A 25,432-nucleotide genomic window follows, 5' to 3' on the forward strand; every position below is an offset into this window, starting at 1 on the left:
GGTACTTTGTAGACAAACTGTATTCATGTCTTTATGATGACAGAAAATGATGTATATTGCTGAAAATTTTGACAGGCTGAATAAACTAAATATACTCACTGTACAAGTAGTGCTTCTGGGTCTCAACAGGTCTCAGGTGTTGAAATATGCCAAACAAAACTGATCAGAAATGTATTTCTTATATGCTTTACTGCCAACTTCTAACCTTGGCCCAGCTGTTTTCTTGAATTTGTCATTGATATATGCTCTCAAATACACAACTTGAGTAGAACAAAATGTCAAAATGGTTTATAATTTCAGGCATATATTGCCATACACACTCTTTAAGAGTACGTGATATTCTATAACATTTTAGTGCATGATTGCAAATTATAAGAAGTGCTCTGTATCTTTTTAATTTGTAGTACCTGAAGCTGCAGTATGATAATGACCTTCTTCCATTATGACTTAACATTCTGGTCACTTGGATAGTTGTTTTTAAAAGCAAAATTTCTCAGTCATGGTTTGGATGACAAATATTAGCTCATTTAAGTTATATAGTGAAGATTTTGTATTGTGTATTTTTCTGAGAAAGTAGTTCTTTCCTCCATTTCTGGTTGCCATGATTGTGATAAGAACAGCGCCGTGATTCATTCAATGGTATCACTGATAACAATGTTGTGTTATCAATCACATCATAGTTTTGTTTACAAATTGGAATGGAGGTAAAGCCTATCAAAAATTGTATTAAGAGATTTTTTAGTTTCTCTGGTGAAAAAAAAAATTAAGCCCTCTCATCTAAAAACTTAATCATTTCTGAAAATGCTATTTGGCTCCATTTTTCAAATGCCCACAGTAGACTGTCTACTTCCTTGTGCATTTTTTCATATAGTATCAGCCTGGGTCATAGTAATGCTGTCATCTGTTACAGCAGCAAGCAATGGGAAAATAATAATGCTGTGAGTGTAATGTTGATTAGACACATTAAACTCAGGAAAATTCAATCAAATCTCATCAATTTCAATAATTTACTACTACACGTCCTTGTCTAGTTAGAGATAAACAATTTAATTTTGAATGAAGCATTTGGAGAAATTTCTACTTTGGAATGAAAGTAAAGATGAAAAGAACAGATTTCCTGTACTCACCTGAAATGGAAAGATAACTACATATTCTTGAAAAGTTCTGTGCTAAATCTTGGCCTGCTATGAGAGTAATACTTAAAAAAAAAAATTAAATCTAAGGATACTCAGTTTGACCGTCCACTTTCACTTATGGCCTGGATACACAGAAAAAGAGATAAGGGGGTGATGTTACTCCTAGAAAAAATGATTTGCCAAAAGGATACATGATAGTTCAAGAAACCCTGTGCCTCCTTTACTGATTCCTGTTACCAGAGCATGCAATGGAACTCAAAAGGAAAGCTAAGAGTAGCAATGAATCCAATCCCTCTGTGGCCAAACCAACTTTGTTTTTCACACACAGCAAGTTTGTTAAACTTTAAGGAGATACAGTTGAGCATTTTTAGTCCATTTCTGAGTGCTTACTATTGCTGTGTTTACTATCAGGATAAAGAGGAGAATCAATTGGTTGCCCTGAAGCATACCTCTTAATTATACATCGTTAATAGCTAACAGACAGCTCCTTGCTCCTCAACTCTAATACATATACACGTTGGGAGCACAATTCTGAGTAACCTGTAAGAATATGGAGATCAAATTTCTCGTACTCCAGATGTTCCCTTGACTGGATCCTTCATATTATTCAGCATTAATTTAGTTCTGGTATTATTTCCTCAGAAAGTCCACTCATGATCATTCCCCGTGCCCCCAGCCATTCTTCATCCTATTTTTTGTTATTGTACTTCTTGAATAGCACACACCACTTTCTAAACATATTTATGTATTTGTGAACTTGAAACTGCTTGTGGTCTCTGCACATACACACACACTACCACCCCACCGCTGTATTAACTCCATGAGGTATAGGATCAGGGTCTTCTTGTTTAAAATGTTTGTTTGTTTATTTGTTTGTTTATTGTGAGAGAGACAGCATGCACCAGTGAAGGAGGGACAGAAAGAGAGGGAGAGAGATAATCTCAAGCAGGCTCTGCGCTGTGAGTGCACAGAGCCCAACCCCAGGCTCAATTTCACTAACCGTGAGATCATAACCTTAGCCAAAATCAAGAGTCTGATGCTCAACCAACTGAGCCCCAGGGTCTTCTTGTTTAGATCTCTATTTCCAGTGTCTGTGACTAGGTCTGACTTTCCCTATTGTATTAAGAGAGTGATCCATACCAGAGAGAACTCTGCAATTTGGTAGAAGGATACTTTGCTCTCTTTGGTTCTTCTAGCAACAAGAACAAGCCAAATTAGAATAGGTTAATTCGGGAGCACCTGGGTGGCTCAGTTGGTTAAGTATCCAACTCTTGATTTTGACTCAAGTCATGACCTCAGGGTTGTGGGATTGAGCCTCGAGTCTGGCTCTGGGCTCCCATACTGAGCATGGAGCCTGCTTGGGATTCTCTCTGTTCCTTCCTTGCTCTCTCTCTCTCTCTCTCTCTCTCTCTCTCTTTCCCTCTCTCTCAAAATAAATAAAGAAAGATAAAAAAAGAATAGGTTAATTCAATTAGTGTAGTTTGGGTGCTAATCACAGTTTTGTAAATCAAAATCACATTTTCACATTTAACTACATTACTATTTCAGAAAATATTTAATTTTCATTTTCACCTCTTATTTTATCCTGATTTTTTTGCTGGAAAGGAAGTCTAATACCTCTAAATTTTTATGTCCTATTAGCATACTATTATGTGTTAACCAGAACACAAGTGCACCATAAAAGCTGTAACTTAATAGAATTGTTCAGTAGATAAGACTGGTCATAATTCATATAACCACTCTACTAATTATCTATTTTTAAAATTCAAATTGTTGATTTATTGAGTATTCTTAAAGAAAACACACTTGTAACAGACCATAATCATGAGGTGGAAAGGACCAACAAATGCTTTCACTTCTATTCCATTTCTTTTAGGATTTGCTCTACTTTGCACCCTCTGTTGGCCCTCACCTTAATAGTAGTCTACTCCTTATGAGAAACAAAAAACACTGTCCAGAACTTGAGAATCGACTTGGAAGAAGTACAAAGAATGCAAATGTTTCAGGTGGGCAGAGCTGAGCTTAAATTCTGTCTCAGTCACTAACTGGCTACACAGAGTTCAAAACTGACCTTTCTGAGCTGAGCCCTGCGTTTTCAATCTGGTCCTGGAAACTCACGACTTCCAGTTATAAGTATACTTAATGGCTATATATTTTTATAGATAGCCAAATGGATGATTCTCTAATAAAGACCTTGCCTATGCTAAATACAGAGAGAGATTAGTATAGCTAGTTCATGGTTTCAACAGCTAAAATCTAGCTTAATGACTTTGTCACCCTACAACACTAAATTTCAGTTGCATACCTGGTTTACAGAATCTGGAGACAATCATGAAAAAATGATTCAGGTTATGAATAAAACTATTTTAAAGTTGTACTTTATGAGATATTTGGTATCTCAACACACATGGATTCACAAAAAAGCTGAATAATACCCAAGTCAGTTTTTAATTTTGCACTGCATCTGTGGAGTAACTGTAACCCTGTGAATTACCGAGTCTATGCCTCAAGTTTAGCGTTTATAACAAAGAGAAGTTTCAGTAGTTTAAAAGAATATGCAGGAGAATGACTCATGATTCCATTAAATCCATAAAAACACCAAAGAGCTAAGGCAACAAGTATTCTATAAATTCTGAGCAGATAAATTTTGTCAACTGCAGAGCAGAGAAAGGATCAATATGTGAAATGTAAATAAGCCTTCCACAGATATTTACTATAGAAAAATAAAGTTACTCTCTATAGTAGGTTGAATACTGTCCCTCACAATCTCATGTCTACCTGGAACCTCATAATATGATTATTACTAGGAAATGAGGTCTTTGTAGATGTAATTAGTTAAGCATCTGGAGATGAAATCATCTTGGATTTAAGGTGAGCCTTAAATCCAATGACTGGTGTCTTTATAAGAAGAGGAGAGAACAGAGAGACAGAAAGAGGAAAAGGCCATATGAAGATGGAGGCAGAGTCTGAGCTCATGCTGCCAAAGCCAAGGGATACCTGGGGCCACTAGAAGCTGTAAGAGGCCAGACAGACTCTTACATAGAGCCTTCAAAGGGATGTGGCCATGCTGGACCTTGCTTTTGGACTTCTGGACTCCAGAACTATGAGAGAATAAATTTGCTTTAAGTCATCCAGTTTGTGGCAATTTGTTACAGTCCAGTCATCCTAAGAAAGTAATACACTCTCTCTGTACTCCATAAAAGTAGAAGCTGACACAGCAGTTTCATGAGAGTAAATGGTGACCTCAAAGTCTCCAACTGATAAGGGCATAGAAGTATGAGGAAAGATCAAAGAGAAACTTACTGGGAGGTTGGGGTGATGGTTGCTAGTAGTCGTAACTCAACTTTAAGAGGAATATACTGCCCACTATTTAGAGTTGTTACCCCTTAAATCCTATGGAAAGATGCTATCCCAAAGTAGTATAAACTCTTCTAATCCTATACTTACAAGAAAGCCAAAGACTGGTCTTAAACAGGTGCTGGTCATTTTTTCTTAAGAAAATGATGAGATAGGGGCGCCTGGATGGCTCAGTTGGTTTAAGCGTCTGACTTCGGCTTGGGTCATGATCTCGTGATTCATGAGTTCGAGCCCCACATTGGGCTCTGTGCTGACAGCTCAGAGCCTGGAGCCTGCTTCAGATTCTGTGTCTCCCTGTTTCTCTCTCTGCCCCTCTCCTGCTCTCTCTCTGTCTCTCTCTCTCTCAAAAATAAATAAACATTAAAAAATTTTTAAAAATAAAATTATGAAATAAATAAAAAATATTTAAAAATAAAATTATGAGATTTATATTTTTTAGAATCCTAAGTGAAATATTGACATGAATAAATAATAAATATTTTATGATGGTGCATGATCAATAGAACAAATATTCTTAAAATCATTTAAGTAAACATAATTTAAATCAGCTAACAAATTAAAAATTATTTATGCTGTTGAAGAACTGGATTCAGAAAAATAAATATACCCATTTCTGATCAATGGAAATTTAAGTATGACATCAAGTGACAAATATACAGGGGAAAAAATCAATTTCTTTTGGCCTAGGGTTTATCCTATCCTGACATTGGCAAAGACACTAATAAGTATGTATCACTTTGCTTGAGGCATCAGACCAGCATTATTAAAAATTATGTTTGTCTCCTAATATCCAAAATTAATCATTTTTTAAAAATAGTTCTGAACTCACCTATCCCATTTGCTATATAAATTTAAGACATCATAAAAGCAACATGTTTAGGTAATTTTCAACTCACCAATTTTTTCTGTAAATACCATTATGTTTCTATACTTGCTTAAATCTCAAAATTCAAAACTTACATTTTTTATCTTTAAAAAGTTATGTACTATAGTACAATCCTATTTTTATCTTCTTAACAAAAAAATGAGAATAGTAAATAGTGTGAAAGTTTCAAATACTTTAAAGAAAATATATTTTGAGAAATAAAAGATTTATTCATACATTTTACCCGAAATATACAGAAATTCATATATTTAAAACATTAGAAATTATTTTCAAAAATTCCCTTAAAGACCCTCAAAATCATAAGAATGCTACATGCAGATATCCATCATTAAATGTTGCATGTTCAAATCAGGAAATATTGAAGGGATTATCCTTCTAGGAAGCAGCAACTATCAATTATTATTTTTCTCTTTTTTTTTAACCCAAGAGATATGCAGTAATCACTGACTATTGGTAAATGAAATTGTTTCTGTAGTTAGTACATTTTAGTTAGCCAACCTTCTGATCAATCTTCTAGTCATCAAATATTCTAAAGGTGGGAAAAAATGGTGCTTAAAACTCAGAGATGAGTTCATTTATATTCAAATTGTTTTCAGAGACTTGGTCTCTGAACACTGTATTAGCTCAGCAAGATGTAGCAGATTAAGGTATTTATTATAATCAGGTGGAAAGTTGTGGGTTCGGCTTTCGGCTTTGTCCAGCAAAGCTGAGGATGGCAGAAAGCATTACTCAAGACTCCATGCAAGTCAAGAGAGGAGAGAGGGAGGCTAAGGGAAATCTCCCTGAGCTGTGCTCAAACTCCCGTATTTACTGAGCATGCATTCAGGGAAACAATGTGCAATACGTCAGTGGGCTACATGCCAGTAAGAACACACTGAAAACGTGCAGAAAAACAAGTTAAGACAGGGTAAAATATTCCATGCAATAACATGGTCTAAGGAATTTATGAGTATAGGCAGGACCGAACCCCTAGATATACATTAACTAGGTAAGTGAAGTGAGTGCCCCCTAGATATACATTAACTAGATAAGCGAAGCACAACCCACAGTTTTCAGCAAGGCCAGGAAGCAGAGTTCTGCTTTGCAACGCGTTCCCTATAATCTCCTAATCCAGGACATAGCGATTTGATTTCCCACAAAAGTGAATACAGTTATGTCAATAGCTAGAACAATTTCCAATGAATGAATGAATGGATGAATCAAACACATAAAGGCAATGTTTAAAATGGATCAATATAAAAAATTAAAAAATAAATGGATCCATATAAAACAGTTGCTCTAAATATATAAATTATTAATATTAAATAGTTATATTTCAAATGAAAGAATTGAGGAGCTATTAAGTTATGGAGGAGCAAATGATTCAATTATAAATATTAGTAAAGACTAGGTTATGGAGTGTTTCTTAAATTCTTGGTTTTATTAGAGCAAATAATAAAAATGGTAGGGGAAGAAGGATCTATATAGTAGACCATGTTAAACATTTTAGTACATGGTTTCAGGGTAATATTATGATAATGAGGATAAAGGAAAAGAAAGAAAAGGAGGAGGAAAAGAAAAAGAAGAAGGAGAAGGGCTAATTGTATTTTCAGTCTTTGGTGTACTGTCATCTCTAATATACAGATGAGCAAACTGAGCCTAAAAGCACACGGGGGCCTGCCCAATTTCTCATAACCAATAATATGGAATGCAGAAACTTAAATCCAGATCTTCTATTTGTAAACCTCACACCCCTTCCACCATCATGTATTGTGTCTTTGTTCCCTGAAATGAGAAAAATGTACTAAAATCCTTAAATACTATGGTTAAAATAAAAATCCCCCAAAATTAGTGTTGAGAGTGCCGTAATATTTACAAAAGTAAAAATCAGTTTTTTTTAAAAAATATTGTTGTTACATACCTTTATAGAGGACAAAATCCTCTTTGAATCACCCTCAATTTTTAAATAGAGATTACTGGCAGTGAGAAGATGTTCCCCAAACTGTTTTGTACCATGAAGGACAAAAATAAGAAATTACAGAAACATAGGAGAGCCTAATTTAGATAGGAGAAGTCAATGAAGTTCTCTCTGACAAGGTATTGTATAATAAATAATAATATAATACTCCATGGAATTTATAGTCTATCAGAGGAGAAAAACTTTCAACTAATAATTACATAACCACCTCTATATTTGCAACTGAGGACCATTCATTATCCTTGATTATTCACACAATTCCATACTTAACTCATTTATTCACAGAACTCCTCAGCCTGAAAACGATCTCCTTTCTCTTTTCAAGTTACTTATGTCTTATGTTTCATGTTATTTCAAGGCCTAGTTCAAAGTCTCACTTCTTACTTGCAGCTCACTGAGCTCTCATCTCCACGGAATATCTTTAGTACTTAATGACTTTTTCAACAATGGCAAATTGGTTTCATCTTACATCCAACTTCCATCAGTCGGTAATGGTCGTCTAAAGTGTTGACTTCAGGAGGAGTCTTAGATCAAGTTCTGGGTTAATGGCAGAGAGAACCATGACAGATTGTGGTGATGTACTTCATGGGCACCGAAGAGAAATAGGAGGACATCAGATCCAGGGCATTTATTTGACAGGAGTGCTGATATTTTCACTTTTACAGCATTCGTTTGACACCACACCAAATCCAGGTCTAAAGCATGAATTTAATACTGAGGGTGACTTATTTTCTTTTATTTTTAAATTTATATCATGTCTCTTCAAGAATACTGGAAGATTCCTACAGTCAAGGACCATCTATATAACTCTTTTTGTCCATAGTGTCTAGGCCGGCCTTGCAAAGTAGGCATCTGCTGATGATAATGAAATTTCTTTTTTTTCATAATTCACTATGACTATTATTCATAAACTCAATTTGTCTCTTGGTTTCTCCCAAAAGATCATCAATGTCAAAACCATGTTAAAAGGACTCTGTAACATGAACTATAAACTTTAAATACATTGTCTTTGTCATCTCCAGGTTGAAATGAAACACTAGGAAATTGGTAATATTTAAGGGTTAAATATATGCCTATCAAATAATATAGTGGGATGAAGAGAAGATAAAGTAAATACACATTTTTAAATGGATTTAAACATTTTATAAAAATTCCAAATCTGTATCTTTTAAAATATATTTTGTATATTTAGTATGTCCTAAAATTTTTTTCCCGTTTTTAGTAGGCTGCCCTTCTTGCACATAATAAGTGTTGAAGAAATCCATGTCGATTGGAGTTACATTAGAGAAATAGTTCCATTTTACATTTCCCCCCTGCTAAGCAAATGTATTTATCATATTCCATAACAGCTCACAGTTTGTTATACATTAACTGCTCATTCTCTGTGCCAATAAGACTGTGCTGGAACAGCAAATGAATTTGGTGCGTTCATTTAAATGATTCTGCAAACCACAGGCTACCCAGTTGTCTAATGATAAGAGAGCCCCAAAGCCACCTGATCACCATTATACTCCCTTTTTTTTTTTTTTTTTTTTTTTGGACTAGCATGGTCAGTACTGTCAGGATCCCGATGCTGAGAAGAATGAGAAGCAAAAGTATACTTCAGACATAATCATGAAAAGGGGCTTTATTAATTCAGGCACCAATGATGATGTGGCTAGATTGGAAGGAGAATGGAATATAGGGTCTGAAGTGCTTTATCTGCTCCAAGACCAATGCTGGTTTTGGCACTTCTCTCACTCTAGTGAGTTGCAAAAAAACAAGCAGGTGCTAGCAATCTGAGAGACCACATGCCAGCTACAGCTGCTTCAAACTGATTCAATTACATCTGCCTGAATAGTCCCAGGACATCAAACCAGTTGAAGAGATCCATAGGTTGCAAGGAGACCTAGTCTGTCCTGAGACAACCACCTGCAAATATCTCCAGGTTCGGATATGAGTGATTGTTCTACCCTGAGGCACAGGAAAAAAGACGGGTGGGGGCACAGGGAATGTGATTTTAATTCACTTTAAAATTAGAAATTGGTTGGAGAGAGCACAAAAGACCGCTTCTAATTTTCATGTTTAAAATCTGACAGTAGCTGAGGTCTTAAGGATACCTTGAAACAGCCTGGTTTTGTGAGAACATTTCCCAAATCATTGGGTACAGCACATTTACAGAACATGCTCTTGGGATCCAGACTTCGCTCCAAACCTTGTTTGTACAAAAAGGGGCCAAGCAGCTGGGAAATTCTGGAGTGGAGTGTGTCCTCATTAGTTCCCATCTGCCACCAGAACTCAGCTCATGGCAAGTTTGGCTAAGTCCTGGTGTACTCAGGTCCAAATGTGGGTCAGTTTTAATTACACTATACAGAATTCAGTGTGCAATTTTAAATCCTTATTATACAGCACAGAGGAATGGGCAGCTCTCCAGCTAATCAATTTTTTAAAAGTACATATATAAAATTTTTAAACCAGGGTAGACAGACAGTGGGTGGAAAAAAATCTTATAAATGAGTACAAGGGTTACTTAAGAGAATTATTAGTGAAATTAGGTCATGAGCAAGTTCTGCTTTAAAACCTCAAAGTGAGAAACAAACTGTTCCATGGGTAAGATACGAAACTTAAATAAGGTACAAAATGCCCCTTGCTCTGGTAGTTTGCATAAGCAACAAGGCTGCAGCCAGTTTATAGTAAACACCTACAGAAGCACTAGCTTTCCCGTAAGCAGAGATATTTCCTACACTATCATTCTTCACACCTCATCCCTTTCAATGTTTATCACTCGTGGCAGGAACTGTAAAAGGGGGGCAAAAAATCACAAACTACCTGTTAAGAGTAAAACAAAATCAAAAATCAAGTATAAGGGAGAATGCACAGAAAGCGGAGCAGTGTGCACATGTGCTGAGTAGCAGACCCTGGGCATGACTTGGCTCTCAATGCCTTCCACACAAACTGGGGCCAGAATCAATCCATGCAGTCTATGTTCAGAATCCATCCTGTCCAAAGGCTTCATCAGGTGCGGAAGAGCTAAAACACTAAGACTTCAAAGACAATTATCAGTAAAAAAACATCAGGAGTGAAGAGGTAGGCAGTCAGTGCTGGGCATTTAGCAATAATAGCACAATGCACCATTTTCGAGGGATAAAATGTCCTTTGGCACAAGCCCTAATAATGACACACACAAAAAAAGGAAGAACTTCCTCGAAGTATTCTGGGAGCTTGTGACTGAGTTGTTATGAAGCTCATCCATTCAAAATGCAGCCTAGAATTATGTGGGTTCAAATACTAGCAATTTAACATGTACTAGCTGTGTGATCTTGGACATATTGCTTATTCTCTCCAAGTTTAAGCTTTCTCACCTATAAATGGGAAAAGTAACATCACCTAATAGATTGTTGTAAGGACTATCAATAATATATATAACACATCTGAAATACAAAAGTCACCCCATAAATGTTAACTATTAACCCGTTATGAGTTAAATTGAGCCCTCTCCTCTAACAAAACAAAACAAAACAAAACAAAACAAACAAAACAGGTAATCAAACTAAAATAAGATAGAGGGGGTCCTAATCAATATGAATAGCGTCTTTATAAAAAAAAAAAAAAAGGGAAATTTGGATACATAGATCAGCATGGAGAGACGATCATGTGAAAAGACACGGGGAGAAGATGGCCATCTATACATCCATTAAGAGAAAGACCTGGACGAGATGCTTCCCTCACAGCCCTCAGAAGGAACTGACCCTACCAAAACACTGATTTCAAACTTCTGGACTGGGAGAATATGGATTTCTCTTGTTTAAGCTGCCCTAGCAAACTAATACCTAACTAATTAAAAATTTCATTAATCATCAATGTTTACTTTGACTCATCATGATCAAAACTGTACACTTGACATCAGGCAACACAACTTTATGAACTCTGCTGAGTAATGGTCTATTCCATATATTATCTAATGCTTTTCCCCTTCTTTTTTGATTGTTGTTCAGGCAGATACTGTTGCAATATAAATAGGATGACAGGAAAAAAAGATGGTTTACCATAATTAAGATCATCTAGTTTTTATTAAAGATAAGTAAGGGAAAATCATACACACAAATTCATAATCCACTTTTCTACTGTTGAGGGAGTTTGCATAGGAGAGTATCAGGATATTTTACCACACTAATTTCCTTCTCAAGAAAAAAAAAAAAAAAAAGCCTCACACAGCCATTTACTCATTGCCAACCATGTTCCCTACATCTGAGGCCGCTTACATTGTGACACCCTTCCCAACAGAACCACGTTCAGTTCACTAGGATGCATATGAGTCCATGGTTTAATGGGGAAGACTGGTTCTTCCCTGTTTGCAAGAGATTGTTTTCCTGGAGTTGTATCAACAGACCTTCCATTGAAAGGCACATTTCCATAATACAGACATTGAAGTAGATGGGATTATCCTAATCCTAAATTTTTCTTTAAACAGCCCCAGTCTTCTACAGACATGTAGCATGTATAGTTAGAAATGGTGAGTCTAACCATGGCGAACTGAGATACTCAACCACCATCACTGAAGATTTAACTTTGCCAGAATTAATTTTCTTGATGAGTGAATCCTACACTTCCTCCCAATTCCTATACAGCACATCATAACAACTTTTATATTTTAACAAGAGGAGAAAGAAGAAAATTAATATGTAGGGAATACTGGGAATACTAGTGAATGTTGCACACTAAATAAAGCATTTTGTATACCTAATCTACTTTAATCCTCACATCTATCATTGAAAAGGTAGGTATTCTTATCACCATATTTTAGACAAAAAATGAGGTTTAGTAAGGTCAGGTAACCTTCCTCAGGTCCCACAGCTACTGAGGTTTTGGACTAGGATTTCAATGCAGGCTATTTGGACTCCAAAGCTCCTAAATTCAAATTCAGGCAAGAGATTTAGAATCCAGATATCCTAAAAGGTATTTGCAATCCAGGGACTCCTTTAAAGCATCTGAAGTCACAAAGATAGTAAATGTCTTGCTAAACTTGACTCAATTTATCCTCTTTAAGAAGATATCAATTATTCACAAACACAAACTGAGAAGCTTTAATAAGCTTAGATAAAATTAATACCATTATAAAAATACCTGTCGGTCTTTTAGATTCAGTACTATGATAGCATTTCTTATGGTTAATATTCTTGCAACTTGACCTAGTCCATTTACTTCCTGGAGATAAACAATCAGCTCTCAAATCACTAGTAAGAAGATATTCCACATGAGGTATCTCACACTAGACCAAAAATCAAGAGTCAAATTTACATCTCTCACCCTACTGGGCTGTATAACACTGACAAGTACATGAATTTTTTCTGAGCTTCTTTCCTCACCATGGATATAATAAAGATGTTTGACAGATGACCATTAAGGTCCCTTCAAGTTCTAACACTGTATGACATTTAGAATCTCTTCTTAGATATAAGAAGCAGAGGTAAAATTGGATAAAACCTCTAAAACAATCTATGTGACAATGACCAGGCCAGGATCTCTGCTTTCAGGCAATTAGATGTCTTCCTTCAGTATCTAAGTTATAGTAGTGGTGGTAGTGATAGAAATAATAGTAGTATAGTTAAGATTTATTGGGCATTTGCTATGTGCAAATCATCAAACTAAGAATTTTACATGTATTGTCTGATATCTAACTTGACACAACACTATATGAGGTAGACACTATTATTTTTCCAATTTTCCAAAGAAGTCACAAAGGAACAGAAATATTAGATATGTTGACTGGGTCCATACTCATGATAAGTGATGAAACCTAAAAGAGTTCTAAACATTATCTTTGCTTCCTGTACTAGTCTGTATGCTCTCTGAGGACAAGAACTTTGCTTTATTCATTTAGCTTAGCACTGTGTCTGACAAATAGTAGGCATCCATTTACTGTGTAGAATAAAAAGAAGAAAGAAAATGAGTAAGGGAGGGTGGAAGGGAAGGAAGGTAAAAAGAAATTATATTTAGACATTCTTAATAAATGTTGATTTTCTTCCTTTATTTCTTTAAATCTAACATCACAGAAAAATCTGTAATTATGCCCAGGAATCCTGGTGCTTGGTGATTTCTCCTTCCTGGGGATTCCATACTATAATTTCTGGTACAAGTCAGTGAAACAGCTACCGTTATCCGGTTTAGTAATCTAGCTAATCAATGTTCTTACCTCATCTCTTAATTTCTAATGTTGAGACTAAAAGAAGAATATAGTTTATTCTACCACACTAAGCTTCAAGGAAAAAAAAAAAAAAAAGAATGTCCTTGATACTGGCCTCTCACCAACTGGTGTAAACTACGGTGAAAGAAAAACTGTTCCCAGAGGAAAGGTACTTCCAAGCCTAACAGTACCTATGAATAACATTAATTAGTGGTACCAAAAATTGAGAAACATAAAAAAAGAAAAATGTTTTGATGCACTAGATAGACATTGGCTCTTTCTGCACCCTCTGCCATTGTTACGTGACTGCCGAATGCCACACAAAATGGATCTCGAGAAGGGCTTATCCAAGCAGGTCTTAACTACCCCATTTTGACTGTACCTCTACTTGGCTTTATCTCTACTTATTTACAGTTAGAATTTAGTGAATAGCAGAAACCATAATTATAAACATGTATACAGTAAACATAGGACCCATTACTTAATGTTTAGCAAAAACAGTTACAGATTTTTAATATAATCTGATCTTATCTGACCTGAAGAAAGTTAACATACATTTTACTTTTGTGTTTTCAGTGAGGTAGGGATTGGGAATGAGGGAGATGGTGATGAAAGAGAGACAGAAACAGAAAGAGAGAGAGAGAGAGATGAAGAGAAAGTGATTATTCAGGGAACCCATGGCATTGATCATACAATGCAGAAGATTTGTTTATTCCTATGCTGCAAAGTATTTCTAAAGTTACCAGTAACTTAGTCATTGAATGCCTCAGCATTGTGCAAAAAAACAGGTATAATATACTTTTCTCATACTCAGCAAAAATATATTGCAAATCGTGTTATGTAAATTCTTAATTATAATGAGGATCAATTCTTACATATTCATTTCTCATTTTAAGGACAGAATTTATCAGTAGTCTCATCTCTGTCTAATCAGCAATATGAGAACTAGAAGTCCAGAGACCCATTCAGAATATATAAGAAGTAACAAATTTCTAAGACTCTCTATTCCTCTGTTTCTAATACAATTCCAGACATGTTTTATTCATATATACCCTCATTTCTTAATGACCACCTACTATGTATAAAACATTATAAGTTGATGATTAAAAAAAAAACTTAGATGGATCAATAAAAAGAAAAGATATACAAGTTCTAAGATTTTGTTACTAAATACTAATGGAAACTCCTTAGGCTTTTTTTAAAATATAGTACTCTTAAGGAGAATAATGCAAATTATTTGAATAAGTTTTCAATATCAGGAATTTGGGACTACCAAATAAATTATTTACTTAAGGACGTTTTTTATATTAAGTTGACACTTTTTATATTGCATTTAAAGAGCTCCACCTAATTAGTATAAGACGCAGTTTCTCATAGCTTTTCTACACTAAAAATTTAGATATTTATCAGAAAATAGAGCTATTGACATCTAAAACATCAACACTTGGGAAAAAATACCAAGTGACAATGATTTGATGAAAGTAAATATTAATATTCCAGCCTTAAAATCCTCACCTGGATTTTAGCCCCTTCTCTAGGACTGCCACAAAGTAAGTTTTACTTTTTTTTTCCTCTCTCACTTCCACCCAACTGCAACAGACACATGCACAAATCAAGAAATCATCTTACAATATACCCTTAAATTTTCTGAATATGCCCCATGTGTCCACTAATAGCCAAATGCTTTCAAATCTGTTCAGCTAAATGGATCAATAACTACATCCAGCCTCATATAGTGGGGTTGCCAACATGGTGAAACTGAGCCAAACACAAAATGTCTCTACCAGGACCAAAATCATTATCCACCCAGTAATCTAGAGAGATCGACTTTCCCAGGTATCCCTTAGAGAAGTTAACATACACATTATCTAGGACAGTCAACAGCTAGTTGAAAAAAAAAAAAATGAGACTCAGAACGAAGGATTTGGAGAAAATAATGAGTTTGATAATAAACCAATGTAATAGTTCAAGGTCTATATCAAGTAGGAATCCTTCACACTCAGAGTACACAAAATACGTAACAGCACGAGCAAACTGCTAACAAGCTTCTCTGTGCACTCACTCATATGACACAGCTGCAAGAAACAATTGAGCAGGTGCAACCAAGCTTTTGAGAATTCCTGCCTGTTGCCCAGGAACCACAACACTGCACAGTTGAGATTTTAAACAGGTGCAAACATTTTTTTTTCCATTCCTGTAGTGCTTGAGACAGTGCAGCAGACAGTACATCTGCAACCACTCCTTACCTAAAACAACCACCACAGAAAATAAACTCACAGCAACAAAAAAAGTTTGAAAATAAAACAATAATGTCAAAAACAGTGGTTTTGCAATAGTCTCTGACCCCATATCAGCAGTCGCTTTAATAGAACAGTTCCATAAAATACTCTAATCTCTTCACCAGATGAATGCTTTGTAATTAAAATTATTCTGCCTCATCAAATCTTAGAAATGTTTATTTGATTCTTACAATAGAGTGAAATGCAAGGTATGTATAAAATGCACTCCCCTTTGAAGCTGTCAATATTAATAAGTACTCAAAAATTAACATTTTCACATTATGAAATCTGTAAGCAATTTTAAAATACAAAATTGTAATAACTTGCAAGTTCATACGTAGATTTACATAACTATTGGTAATTCATATACATACCTGTGCAGCTATGGGGCACAGACAGGCGTGCAATCTATCAGGCACTCTGAAATGCAAAAGAAATATATCATATAAGTAAAAATTAATTTTCGAAGTGGAGTCAGTATTTATGCTGAGGCAGTCTCTGCAGAGAAGTAGAAAAGACTGCTGTCCTTAGAGAGGTGGGTAATTTTATATCTATATTTTCTCCAGATGATATTTCAGATCACCCCAAATTTATATGTGTGAATAAACACACACAAAGAGTCCGTTAGCAGTGTTATCAAAAACAAGTACCAGCAAGGGACTAAGACGCATCATGGCCCCTGAAACAAAATGTTTTCACTAGAGAACAAGGTAAACACTTAAAAATGATTTTTTTTTTATTCTTTCAACACCATTGCTTTCCTAAAACAAATATGACACTACTCTCTAAAAATGAAACCACTCAGATTCATCTGCACTAAGTTTGGATTTAACACTTGTGAGGAAGAAAGGTGCTTTTCATAGGGCAGTCCACAAACAGGCATAAATAAATAAATAAAAGTAAGCCTTGAATGTTCATTAACTTCAGGTTATAACAGCAATAGAAATGAGTGTTGTTTACCTACAAGAGAGAACACTAAAGTCACACCAGATAGAATGCCCCAACCCAACACACTTTAAGAAAATTGCCAGTGATGTGGTATCAATACAGAAGGTAAAGGAAATTCTTCCGGCTCAGACTATGCAGAGTTTACAACCAGACCTGAAACATATTTGTTTGTAGGTGGAAACTGTATTGCAACACGTAACCTCTGAGCTACTGTGACCCTTGAAGATATTTCATAATTCTTTCTGAAAGCAAACTGAAGTGTTTAATTTATATACTTCTGAACACAGTGAATGAAGGTAACATATTCAAGTCAGTAGGTCTACTGAGTTAACCCTTGCTGAAAAGCGTGTAGAGGAAATAATCCATTTGGATGGTGACTCAATGAAACACCATCTTCATACACTTCTGATGGGAGTGTTAATTATTATAAATTTTCTGGAAAACGATTAGGTAATGTGTATCAAAATTTTTACTCAGTCGTTTCTAGTACTAGGAATCTATCTTACATAACTGGAAACCATAAATCTAAAAAAGAAAATCTGTATGATAGCAAAAAACTAAAAGCAAACTAAATGTCCAACAGTGGAAAAATAATTAAAGCATGCACATCCATGTAAAGGAATATTTTGCAACACTCCAAAAGGTAACTTGTGGTACTATAATATTATATAAGCATATAGGGTACCAGTTGCATAGACATACTGCAATTGTGTAGATGAGTACAAAAACAGAAAGAACACACAAAAATATTGAGTGATTATATCTGGATGATGAGACTATGGATAATTTTAATTTTTGCTTTTTTAGTTTTGTATATAGTTAAACTATACAGTAAACATTAGTTTTATAATAGGAAAAAATATTAGTTGGTAGGGTAGGAATAAAAGAAAAAAGTTACAGACTGCCATATGGAAATCATAAATCTAACCTTCATAAGTGAAGTAAATTAATTCAGTCACACATAAAATCCACAAAGTATACCTACAGTGAGAAACTCATTCACTGCTTCCTCAGAGGGGTACGGCCAGGGTTTCTTTCATCCCACTGCTTTAGAATCTACACCAGTAATTCAATAACACATTTTTAATCATCTTAGTTAAACTTCTTTAATTATGCAGAGTGAAATGATGGCAAGAACAATTTAGGACTGCAAATCTGTTCAACCTATTACAGACTAATTTATTCACTAAGTCAACAATATTTAGTGAGCATCTAGTACACGCAAAGGGTTGTATTTGGCATTATGATATGCTAACAGATAAAACAGAACATATCTTACCCTCATAGAGCTAACTATGTAAAAGTGCTAAAAAATATGTTCACACACCTTCCTATTAATTTTGCTGTCAATCCAACACTGTTCTTAAATAAGAAAGTCTTAAAAACAAACAAAAAAACAAAATAAAAAATATGTACATATAGCTCATATAACACAATACAGTTTAAGGTATTTAAACATCTGTATTTAAACAGATATGGTACATTTTATTTTTTATTTTTTAAATGCTTATTTTTGAGAGAAAGAAAGAGAGACAGAGGGAGAGAATGAGTAGGGAAGGGGCAGAGAGAGGGAGACAGAAGATCTGGGGCAGACTCCGTGCTGACAGCAGACAGCTCGACGTGAGGCTTGAACTCGCAAACCTGTGAGATTATGACCTAAACTGAAGTCGGATGCTTAACCAACTGAGCCACCAAGGCGCCCAGATATGGTACATTTTAAAACAAGAAAGCATATATCAGACATCTCCTTTCATATTAGTGCACAACAACTGATACTTAGGTAACATTCAAGAAAATGTCATGAGTACATGAGTGTGTATCACTTATAAAATACCCTAATAAATTAAGTGTTTAGTTTTGTTTCTTATGTGATCTATTTTTTGTTAATACAGAATTATATAACAGGAGACCAGTTATGAAGGCATATTAACCCAACCTCAGATGCCAGATGTCTAACTAAGCTTGTCTCAGATTATGTAAGGCCACACAAAACATATGCACAATTATTAACAGCTATAGTTATTTATTGGCAACTAAAGTAAATAAGTGGTTACTTGCTAACCTTGCCAAATGTACTGTTACAATACTACCAGGGAAAGGAAAGGAGATAGGAGTGGACAGACTAAATGCTGAGGGGATCTCTAACAGCAGAAGGTGGTGATGGAGGTGGGTAAGACCATTTTTGTTGTGCAGATAAAGTGATGCAGCAGAGTTTCTCTTAATAGCAGCTCAGCTTCCTTTTGGCCTGTAAGCATAATGTAACCATCATGTGCCCTTCTGAAGCAAGTGACACACGATGGTTTTGAGGTTCGGTCAATGGGGTCAGCCTGTGTGAAGTGGTGCCAAGAATGGAGAGAAGCTACTCATATGACCAATTATCTGTAGTTCTGTCCAGAGTTCTGGACAGCATGAGAGTTATATGAGGTAGCACGGTGGTTACGAGATTAGCTTTTGCCATCAGACAAACCTGCAATTGAATTCCAGCTCCCGCTCTTCAACTATGTGGTCTTGAGCAAGTGACATTTTCCCTGTCTGTCAAATGAAGATCATGTTACCTACCCTATAGGATTGTTTGTGCCTATTACATGTTAAAGGCATGTAATGGAACCAGCACAGTTCCTGCTATAAAGTAAGCATTGCTGAAGGGAGGCTATTAGTTTGGCCCTAGTTGTGTGAGAAAAAGAGAGGATGTCTGTCCCTTTAAGTTAAAGTGGTAAACTAAACAGCGAGTACGGAGATAGAAAGAAAGCTTACTCAAGATATCACTCTATATTCCACAGCTCATCCAGGAGCCAGTATGGATGTTCGCAGAGTATCTCTGAATCAGGAAAACACTGTAACAATAGTAATAGCCACAGTACCCAGCCCTAACCAGCTTTTTAAACCACCATTCCTATTACTGAAGAGGAAGGCAGTAGGATCTCAGTAATATATGCCCATTTTTCTGAGTGAAAATGAAAGTTTATTTTCCATACTTAGCTGAAACAATCCAGGAAATAGAAAATAAGGATGACATAAATGTAATTATTCAACTGGAATTAGGCCAAGGTGTTGTGGGCCCTTAACAATAACATGTGGCAGAATCACCTTTTCATGTTTTCTAAAGAGACCCTGCAAATGACCTGAGCTCACATAGAATACAAAGTTTGCAAATATAATGAAAAATATTATAGTCAGTTTTTCTCTCATGGTTTGGAATACGTAAGTGAGTGTATAATGATGTTGTTATGACAGTCCTGAGTTCTGTTTTGATTTGGAGGACAGCACAGATCTAGAACTGTTAAATGGTATCTTGAGAGTCCCTAGAATGGTTTGGGTCACATGAGGGTGAAGTTGCTATCAGCACCATTCCAGATGGAGATATACTATAGAGGATTTGTGTTAAGTTCTTTTTACTTGCAGGCTGGCACAGCTGTATTCCCCAGTGGGGACTGAATAAGTCCAATTCCATGCTGTGAAGTGCAGGAAAGTTTATCTTCCCTCTATACTGGTTAGGCCTGACTAGACATGGAAGAGGCGGGTAATCGGTGTTGCCTCCTGGGCCATTAATAAATTGAATAGCTAATTCATTTAAGGCACTGAAAAGGGCCTCAGCAGGGTCTGCAGGGGACAGTGGCTCCATAAAAGAACTCTGAACCTAAATTAGACTGCAGACCATTTCCCCAATGACCTAGTGAACATCCTTAGGAACATCTTAAGTGCTTTACATTTTAAGTTTGACCTATTTTGAGAAATGACATTATGTGATCCAAAATGTTTTTATTTTATTTCATATGTGTTTACTTTTGGACCCACTACCGAGCTGAGCTTGGTGCTCTATCATTATTACATTGTTATTATAAAATGTTGAATTTAATCATCAATAGAGGCAATTTAATTTTTAAAATCGAGGTGCCCCAATTTCTGTGGTTTTATCTGAACAGAAAGCCTATGAAGAATAAGAGGAATTATAATTTTAAAAGTAGACTCAAAAAACTAGTTAATTATGCTTATTTTTATAAATTACTAAGCTAGATTTAGCCCTTCACACGTAAAAAAAATCTATCTTCCTATCAGAAAGAGGAAGTATGAGAAGCAACAGTTATCTATTTATCTATTCTGTGAAATGGAAATAGATAAAGGGTAATAAGGAAGGAAAAGGGAACCATACAATAAACACCCATTAACCCAAGAGCACAGCAGGTCTGTCTAGACCTCCGGTCAGACCAGCTATAATGAAGCCACCACCTGTATGAAAACCTAAGCTTATAAAAAAAAAAAAAAAAAAAAAAAAAAAAAAAGTGAGGTTTGACTTTTCTAGTATTAATGGCTACCACTTAAAATGAAACAATATCAAATTTTATGTATAAACATGATGAATTTGAACTCTCACATAGAAGCCTGATCTATAATATATTATAAATAACTCTATTCTGTAATCCACTCTTCACAGTTTATTAAGGAGAAAATAGTTTTATTAAACAGATGATACCTTAAAATTTAAATTCTTTAAATCAAAGTTTAAGAGCTAGTCAAGAAAATGCACAAAACTAGAATTTAGATAAAAATTGAGAATTATATCCTCAAATATAACTTGACATTATGATTACGGAAAGAACTTATTCTTGGACAATGTGAAAATTCTACTGACCTGCATGTACACATCCCTGGGGTATCAGTTTAGATATTTTCTTCCTCCAGAGTCTGAAGCCCTGTCCTTAATCTTGTCATAATAATCATAAGACTGCATTGTAATTGCCTTTAATATAAGACATGGGAACAGGGGTTTTGTCTCATTCATTGTTACATCTCTAGTCCTTAGTACAATACCTAAAAAATAGTAGGTATGGCTTAAATATTGGTTAAAGAAATACTGAATGAATTGGGTTACCATCTGTTCCCGATGATTAAGAAAATTTACACTGCATAAAAAAATTAAGGAATTACATTCCTAAACAAATTCTTTTTCAACTTTTAAAGGACTAACCTTCCAAACCTCTTTTTACTTTCCCCTCCTACTTTTCCTCTTATTCTGCAGAAAACTAAATGATGACAATCCTAGTCTCAAATATTCACAACAGATTAGAAAGCCTGGTTGGTGTGGCCCCAGGGTGGGCAGGGGAGAATGCTCCAAATCCCTCTTGTCTACAGACACATTGAGTCATAGTGCCCTAGAAGATTTCCGCAGTCCCTGACCAACTGCGTGCTTCTATTCTCTCTGAGAGGCCACCTCCAACTATTGTTTCTGAGACAGATCCTGCCATTATTTTATTCTTTTGTAGCATTTATAACAGTTTGGATTATTCATGTGGTCATGGGTTTATGTGTTTATTCTCTCTTTCCCCAACTAGGTTGTACACTCCATAGAGGTCACATTATTTAGTTTGGCACTCCACATCCAGGGTCTAGTTTTGTGCCTGACACACACAAAAACACTCAATTACTATTAGTCAGATGTATAAATATGAGGCTTGGAGCAGCAGGTTTCAATCAAAAGAGACTGTGAAATCTGGTAGGTAACAGCTACCCCTACCATTGTTTTTTCTACATTCCAACTCTGTCTACCACTTGGAAACCTCAGTGCTGTAAGAATGCTTTAATTATAAATTCCATTCAATCAACAGCAAGTCAGGAAAACTTCAGAAGCAATTCTAGGTAGGCTGAAGGTGGAATATCTAGGAGAAGGAATGGAATTATAATGAGAACAGCAACCACTTCCAATTAAAAGTTTGGGGTTTGAATTCCAGCTTCCTAAGTGTGTATCCTAGGGGAACTTACATAATCTCCCTAATACTGTTTCATCTTATTTAGAATGGGGGGATTTTATCTAAAACACGGAGTTTTTAATGGCAATTGAATGAGATTATATATATGAAAGCAGCTGGTAGTATAATTTATGGCATTTAGGAAAAGGGGCTGGCTACAAATTAGTTCCTTTGCATTGGCCAGCCAGTCTGCAGCAAGATAGAGAGATGATTTGACTAAAAGCCCAGGAACAGACATTTTGGATGGAGAAAAATGGAAGAAACAAGAGCTCAAAGGCAGAATAAAAGCAAGTAGGTGCTAAGGACTATAACTAAAAAAAGCATAAGACAGACTAGTAGGACTATAACAACAGAAATGGAAAAAGATTTTAACATGATAGAAAAATTGCCAAGAAATCTATTAGCTTTTCACTTACGTGATACAGCATTCCCCACATATAAATAAAATAATTGCCACTCTTACAGTTAGGAGAAAAATCGACTGAAATGTACATTAAACACATATTAGAGGTTTAACATTCTTCACATGATTTCATGTGCTGGAAACTCAGCCCGTGTAAATATAGCCACGAACTTTATTATTTACTATGATAAAGTAACAGCATATCCTCCTGTATGTACTACCTGCAGAGGTATAAAAGGCAAATGTGTACTTGCTCTTTAGGTACAATTACAAGGCAGCACAATGTAGAAGTAGGACCTTTCTTTGCATTCTGTGCTTATCAGACAGTGGCTACCATCACTGAAAAAGAAACAGTATCATGAAAACTTCATTAGAAATTCTTTTTTCCACTCTTAGGTGCTTTCATTTTTCTCACTGCTCTAGTGAGTGACTTATGTCAGCTCCCTTGTTAAAACTGTTTTCTAAATCAGTGTCTTTCTCATCCGTGTGTGTGTGTGTGTGTGTGTGTGTGTGTGTGTGTGTATTCTTTGAACTGTTCTTACACAAATCAAAAAAGAGAGTAAGAGGTCTTAGATGCACTGCATACCAAAAGTAACCACCATGGCTCCATACTTGCACCTCAAGGAATGCTGACCTGGTGTCAAAAAGTTTACCAAAAGAGTCCTTTTGAGTTTATAGCATTTGCCCACCTGTGGTGATAAAATGTTTTCTAAAGTCTATGTTCTCTTCAAGACTGTCATCTTCATGAGGGCTGAAATCGTGTCTATTTTTCTATCTTTCATAGCATCACGACTTCGTTCAGGGATAGGCACCCAATATACAGCCATTGAATATTTCATTCACTTATTAAACAAAAATTTATTGAGTATTTACTATGTACCAGTCATTTCTCTCGATAGCAAAGATACAGGAATGAATAGATGAAAACTTCTGGTCTCATGGAGATTACATTTTTGTGTGGCAAGTGACAATAAGCAAGAAAAAAAAATAAAATATATACAATAATAGACAATCATCCATATTATGGAATTAAAATAAAGCTAGGAAGAGGAAAATAAATGTTGGGATGGAGGAATTGGGGGGTAAAATTTTAGAAAGGGTAATGGGTGATGATATCATTGAAAGATCACATTCAGGTAAAGACCTGAAATAAATCAGGGAATGAGTTAGGAAGATATTCTTAAAGAACAGGTATTCAAGCCAAAGAAATAGAAGTCGAAAGGCCTTCTAGGAGGAATATGCTCTTCTGTTTCCTATAAAATGTCAGGCTAGATTCATAGAGGAATGTTCCTTTTATAACCCAGAGGTGCTACATTTAAAAGAGAAAACACACAAACACATATACAAACAGAGTCTTTTAAATATTTGATCTCACAAGAAAGAAATTAAAATTCCAAAAAGATAGAAACAAAAAGGAATATAAAGGACAGGGCATTTGGCATATTACTATGATGCTGCCACAACACTCAAGGGTTTTATGCAATTCAGTAATTGCATATTCAGTCAGAGACACAAAGCAAGTTTATGATAACTGCAATCATAGAGAATGGCAACCAAGTAAGATACCTGGACTACCTAGAAGAAGCAAATCTACTCTGCTAGAACAACTTCAACAAAGCATACTGCAATGAAAAAGAACTCACATAGCAAAAATATCAAACACATGAAGAAAGGTTTTCCCATAAATAAGTCAGAAGATACAAAAGTGCTTTATATTAAATATGATCAAGTTAGAAAATGAACAGAGCACAGTCTTAAGAACTGAAGTAACAACAGTAATCTCAGATTTAGTGGGGCAAAATGTTTAAAATGCTAAGAAATTTAAAAAGAAAAAGGTGAAAATAAGGAGGAAAAACCTAAATAGGTAGATTTGATTAAAAAATAAAGAGATTCTGGGTGGCTCAGTTGGTTGAGTGTCCGACTTTGGCTCAGGTCATGATTTCATGGTTCATGAGTTTGAGCCCCATGTCGGGCTCTGTGCTGAGAGCCTAGAGCCTGCTTAGGATTCTGTGCCTCCCTATTTCTCTGCCCCTCCCCTGCTCATGCACATGTGCTTGCTCTCTCTCTCTCTCTCTCTCTCTCTCTCTGAAAAATGAGTAAACATTTAAAAATTTTTTTAAAATAAAGAGATTCATAGAATTGAATTTTTTATTAAAATTAAGGTCTGAAATGAGGCTATACATCACATTAGACGCAGCTAAAGGAAGAATTACTGAACTGAAAGATAATTCCAAGGAATTTACTCAGAATAAAAGGGTGAAAAACATAAAAAAGACATTAAGGAATACAAGAGACAGAACAAAAGATCTAATATATGTCTAAAAAGTATTTGAGAATGAGGGTAGTCTGAATTTTAAAAAGTCCTACTAAATGCTGTTTATGAGAGACTTAGCTAATACATAACAAGAGAGAATGTTTGAAACTACAAGAAAGGTAAAAACTGAGGTAGGCATATTAAGGCTTAATAAACCAGATTCTAAGTAAAAGCATTATTAAAAAATAAAGATAGCCATTAAATAATGAAAATGAAACAGTTCATAACAAGACATAGTAAATTGT

The 25,432-nt window shown here is 35.4% G+C and overlaps 1 protein-coding gene across 50 annotated transcripts in view; it reads right to left on the bottom strand.

Annotated features, from left to right (window-relative positions):
* ZBTB20 (zinc finger and BTB domain containing 20) overlaps positions 1-25,432 on the bottom strand; it is a 769,297-nt gene that overhangs the window by 547,810 nt on the left and 196,055 nt on the right. For all 50 annotated transcript variants that reach the window (XR_007457485.1, XR_007457486.1, XM_049629359.1 and 47 more), the window contains one exon: positions 16,153-16,198. The gene's annotated coding sequence lies outside the window, so the exon portion shown is untranslated. The remainder of the gene's footprint in view (positions 1-16,152; positions 16,199-25,432) is intronic.

The sequence above is a fragment of the Panthera uncia genome, chromosome C2 (assembly GCF_023721935.1).
Source record: "Panthera uncia isolate 11264 chromosome C2, Puncia_PCG_1.0, whole genome shotgun sequence".
Classification (NCBI taxonomy): Eukaryota; Metazoa; Chordata; class Mammalia; order Carnivora; family Felidae; genus Panthera; species Panthera uncia.